The 5000-nt window shown below is 50.5% G+C and overlaps 1 long non-coding RNA gene and 1 pseudogene across 2 annotated transcripts in view; one reads left to right on the top strand and one right to left on the bottom strand.

Moving 5' to 3' along the window:
- LOC311124412 (mitochondrial dynamics protein MID49-like) overlaps positions 1 to 3421 on the top strand; it is a 17348-nt pseudogene extending 13927 nt beyond the window's left edge. The window contains exon 5 of the transcript in view: positions 281 to 3421. The product of the transcript in view is annotated as a mitochondrial dynamics protein MID49-like (transcript). The remainder of the gene's footprint in view (positions 1 to 280) is intronic.
- Positions 3344 to 3903, bottom strand: LOC311124413. Its single transcript, XR_014612748.1, has 3 exons — positions 3860 to 3903; positions 3519 to 3631; positions 3344 to 3408 (listed from the first exon to the last, which is right to left on the bottom strand). It is a non-coding gene; the product is annotated as an uncharacterized lncRNA (long non-coding RNA).
- Between the last annotated feature and the right edge of the window lie 1097 nt (positions 3904 to 5000).

The following is a 5000-nucleotide window of genomic DNA, read 5'->3' as shown; positions in this document are numbered from 1 at the left end:
GGCCAGGGAGTTGGTCAGGGAGTTGGTCAGGGAGTTGGTCAGGGAGTTGGTCAGGGAGTTGGCCAGGGAGTTGGTCAGGGAGTTGGTCAGGGAGTTGGTCAGGGAGTTGGTCAGGGAGTTGGTCAACCACGGTTTGACAGTGATGTGGTAAGATATTGTTTTAACGTTTTGTCAACATTCCATTCAAACAATGCAGTCAATCCACAGCCGTACCCTGGCTGACATCAGATGATGATAGGACTAACATGCTGACCTCTAACCTCTCTCTCTCTCTCTATAGGAGCGTCTCCAGCAGTACTATTCTACCAGAGCAGCTTTAGCCCCAGAAGAGGTCCACAGAGCCCAGAGTCTAGCTCTAGATATCTGACCTCTAACCTCTCTCTCTCTCTATAGGAGCGTCTCCAGCAGTACTATTCTACCAGAGCAGCTTTAGCCCCAGAAGAGGTCCACAGAGCCCAGAGTCTAGCTCTAGATATCTGACCTCTAACCTCTCTCTCTATAGGAGCGTCTCCAGCAGTACTATTCTACCAGAGCAGCTTTAGCCCCAGAAGAGGTCCACAGAGCCCAGAGTCTAGCTCTAGATATCTGACCTCTAACCTCTCTCTCTATAGGAGCGTCTCCAGCAGTACTATTCTACCAGAGCAGCTTTAGCCCCAGAAGAGGTCCACAGAGCCCAGAGTCTAGCTCTAGATATCTGACCTCTAACCTCTCTCTCTCTCTATAGGAGCGTCTCCAGCAGTACTATTCTACCAGAGCAGCTTTAGCCCCAGAAGAGGTCCACAGAGCCCAGAGTCTAGCTCTAGATATCTGACCTCTAACCTCTCTCTCTCTCTATAGGAGCGTCTCCAGCAGTACTATTCTACCAGAGCAGCTTTAGCCCCAGAAGAGGTCCACAGAGCCCAGAGTCTAGCTCTAGATATCTGACCTCTAACCTCTCTCTCTCTCTATAGGAGCGTCTCCAGCAGTACTATTCTACCAGAGCAGCTTTAGCCCCAGAAGAGGTCCACAGAGCCCAGAGTCTAGCTCTAGATATCTGACCTCTAACCTCTCTCTCTCTCTATAGGAGCGTCTCCAGCAGTACTATTCTACCAGAGCAGCTTTAGCCCCAGAAGAGGTCCACAGAGCCCAGAGTCTAGCTCTAGATATCTGACCTCTAACCTCTCTCTCTCTCTATAGGAGCGTCTCCAGCAGTACTATTCTACCAGAGCAGCTTTAGCCCCAGAAGAGGTCCACAGAGCCCAGAGTCTAGCTCTAGATATCTGACCTCTAACCTCTCTCTCTCTCTATAGGAGCGTCTCCAGCAGTACTATTCTACCAGAGCAGCTTTAGCCCCAGAAGAGGTCCACAGAGCCCAGAGTCTAGCTCTAGATATCTGACCTCTAACCTCTCTCTCTCTCTATAGGAGCGTCTCCAGCAGTACTATTCTACCAGAGCAGCTTTAGCCCCAGAAGAGGTCCACAGAGCCCAGAGTCTAGCTCTAGATATCTGACCTCTAACCTCTCTCTCTCTCTATAGGAGCGTCTCCAGCAGTACTATTCTACCAGAGCAGCTTTAGCCCCAGAAGAGGTCCACAGAGCCCAGAGTCTAGCTCTAGATATCTGACCTCTAACCTCTCTCTCTCTCTATAGGAGCGTCTCCAGCAGTACTATTCTACCAGAGCAGCTTTAGCCCCAGAAGAGGTCCACAGAGCCCAGAGTCTAGCTCTAGATATCTGACCTCTAACCTCTCTCTCTCTCTATAGGAGCGTCTCCAGCAGTACTATTCTACCAGAGCAGCTTTAGCCCCAGAAGAGGTCCACAGAGCCCAGAGTCTAGCTCTAGATATCTGACCTCTAACCTCTCTCTCTATAGGAGCGCCTCCAGCAGTACTATTCTACCAGAGCAGCTTTAGCCCCAGAAGAGGTCCACAGAGCCCAGAGTCTAGCTCTAGATATCTGACCTCTAACCTCTCTCTCTCTCTATAGGAGCGTCTCCAGCAGTACTATTCTACCAGAGCAGCTTTAGCCCCAGAAGAGGTCCACAGAGCCCAGAGTCTAGCTCTAGATATCTGACCTCTAACCTCTCTCTCTATAGGAGCGTCTCCAGCAGTACTATTCTACCAGAGCAGCTTTAGCCCCAGAAGAGGTCCACAGAGCCCAGAGTCTAGCTCTAGATATCTGACCTCTAACCTCTCTCTCTCTATAGGAGCGTCTCCAGCAGTACTATTCTACCAGAGCAGCTTTAGCCCCAGAAGAGGTCCACAGAGCCCAGAGTCTAGCTCTAGATATCTGACCTCTAACCTCTCTCTCTCTCTATAGGAGCGTCTCCAGCAGTACTATTCTACCAGAGCAGCTTTAGCCCCAGAAGAGGTCCACAGAGCCCAGAGTCTAGCTCTAGATATCTGACCTCTAACCTCTCTCTCTCTCTATAGGAGCGTCTCCAGCAGTACTATTCTACCAGAGCAGCTTTAGCCCCAGAAGAGGTCCACAGAGCCCAGAGTCTAGCTCTAGATATCTGACCTCTAACCTCTCTCTCTCTCTATAGGAGCGTCTCCAGCAGTACTATTCTACCAGAGCAGCTTTAGCCCCAGAAGAGGTCCACAGAGCCCAGAGTCTAGCTCTAGATATCTGACCTCTAACCTCTCTCTCTCTCTATAGGAGCGTCTCCAGCAGTACTATTCTACCAGAGCAGCTTTAGCCCCAGAAGAGGTCCACAGAGCCCAGAGTCTAGCTCTAGATATCTGACCTCTAACCTCTCTCTCTCTCTATAGGAGCGTCTCCAGCAGTACTATTCTACCAGAGCAGCTTTAGCCCCAGAAGAGGTCCACAGAGCCCAGAGTCTAGCTCTAGATATCTGACCTCTAACCTCTCTCTCTCTCTATAGGAGCGTCTCCAGCAGTACTATTCTACCAGAGCAGCTTTAGCCCCAGAAGAGGTCCACAGAGCCCAGAGTCTAGCTCTAGATATCTGACCTCTAACCTCTCTCTCTCTCTATAGGAGCGTCTCCAGCAGTACTATTCTACCAGAGCAGCTTTAGCCCCAGAAGAGGTCCACAGAGCCCAGAGTCTAGCTCTAGATATCTGACCTCTAACCTCTCTCTCTCTCTATAGGAGCGTCTCCAGCAGTACTATTCTACCAGAGCAGCTTTAGCCCCAGAAGAGGTCCACAGAGCCCAGAGTCTAGCTCTAGATATCTGACCTCTAACCTCTCTCTCTCTCTATAGGAGCGTCTCCAGCAGTACTATTCTACCAGAGCAGCTTTAGCCCCAGAAGAGGTCCACAGAGCCCAGAGTCTAGCTCTAGATATCTGACCTCTAACCTCTCTCTCTCTCTATAGGAGCGTCTCCAGCAGTACTATTCTACCAGAGCAGCTTTAGCCCCAGAAGAGGTCCACAGAGCCCAGAGTCTAGCTCTAGATATCTGACCTCTAACCTCTCTCTCTATAGGAGCGCCTCCAGCAGTACTATTCTACCAGAGCAGCTTTAGCCCCAGAAGAGGTCCACAGAGCCCAGAGTCTAAGCTCTAGATATCTGACCTCTAACCTCTCTCTCTCTCTATAGGAGCGTCTCCAGCAGTACTATTCTACCAGAGCAGCTTTAGCCCCAGAAGAGGTCCACAGAGCCCAGAGTCTAGCTCTAGATATCTGACCTCTAACCTCTCTCTCTCTATAGGAGCGTCTCCAGCAGTACTATTCTACCCAGAGCAGCTTTAGCCCCAGAAGAGGTCCCACAGAGCCCAGAGTCTAGCTCTAGATATCTGACCTCTAACCTCTCTCTCTCTCTATAGGAGCGTCTCCAGCCAGTACTATTCTACCAGAGCAGCTTTAGCCCCAGAAGAGGTCCACAGAGCCCAGAGTCTAAGCTCTAGATATCTGACCTCTAACCTCTCTCTCTCTCTATAGGAGCGTCTCCAGCAGTACTATTCTACAGAGCAGCTTTAGCCCCAGAAGAGGTCCACAGAGCCCAGAGTCTAGCTCTAGATATCTGACCTCTAACCTCTCTCTCCTCTATAGGAGCGTCTCCAGCAGTACTATTCTACCAGAGCAGCTTTAGCCCCAGAAGAGGTCCACAGAGCCCAGAGTCTAGCTCTAGATATCTGACCTCTAACCTCTCTCTCTCTCTATAGGAGCGTCTCCAGCTAGTACTATTCTACCAGAGCCAGCTTTAGCCCCAGAAGAGGTCCACAGAGCCCAGAGTCTAGCTCTAGATATCTGACCTCTAACCTCTCTCTCTATAGGAGCGTCTCCAGCAGTACTATTCTAACCAGAGCAGCTTTATCCCCAGAAGAGGTCCACAGAGCCCAGAGTCTAGCTCTAGATATCTGACCTCTAACCTCTCTCTCTCTCTATAGGAGCGTCTCCAGCAGTACTATTCTACCAGAGCAGCTTTAGCCCCAGAAGAGGTCCACAGAGCCCAGAGTCTAGCTCTAGATATCTGACCTCTAACCTCTCTCTCTATAGGAGCGTCTCCAGCAGTACTATTCTACCAGAGCAGCTTTAGCCCCAGAAGAGGTCCACAGAGCCCAGAGTCTAGCTCTAGATATCTGACCTCTAACCTCTCTCTCTATAGGAGCGTCTCCAGCAGTACTATTCTACCAGAGCAGCTTTAGCCCCAGAAGAGGTCCACAGAGCCCAGAGTCTAGCTCTAGATATCTGACCTCTAACCTCTCTCTCTATAGGAGCGTCTCCAGCAGTACTATTCTACCAGAGCAGCTTTAGCCCCAGAAGAGGTCCACAGAGCCCAGAGTCTAGCTCTAGATATCTGACCTCTAACCTCTCTCTCTCTCTATAGGAGCGTCTCCAGCAGTACTATTCTACCAGAGCAGCTTTAGCCCCAGAAGAGGTCCACAGAGCCCAGAGTCTAGCTCTAGATATCTGACCTCTAACCTCTCTCTCTCTCTATAGGAGCGTCTCCAGCAGTACTATTCTACCAGAGCAGCTTTAGCCCAGAAGAGGGTCCACAGAGCCCAGAGTCTAGCTCTAGATATCTGACCTCTAACCTCTCTCTCTCTCTATAGGAGCGTCT

The sequence above is a fragment of the Coregonus lavaretus genome, assembly GCF_964263955.1.
Source record: "Coregonus lavaretus genome assembly, contig: HAP1_SCAFFOLD_1975, whole genome shotgun sequence".
In the NCBI taxonomy this organism is placed as follows: domain Eukaryota; kingdom Metazoa; phylum Chordata; class Actinopteri; order Salmoniformes; family Salmonidae; genus Coregonus; species Coregonus lavaretus.
Note: the sequence above shows the minus strand (reverse complement) of the source record. Positions and strands in the feature narration are given on the sequence as shown.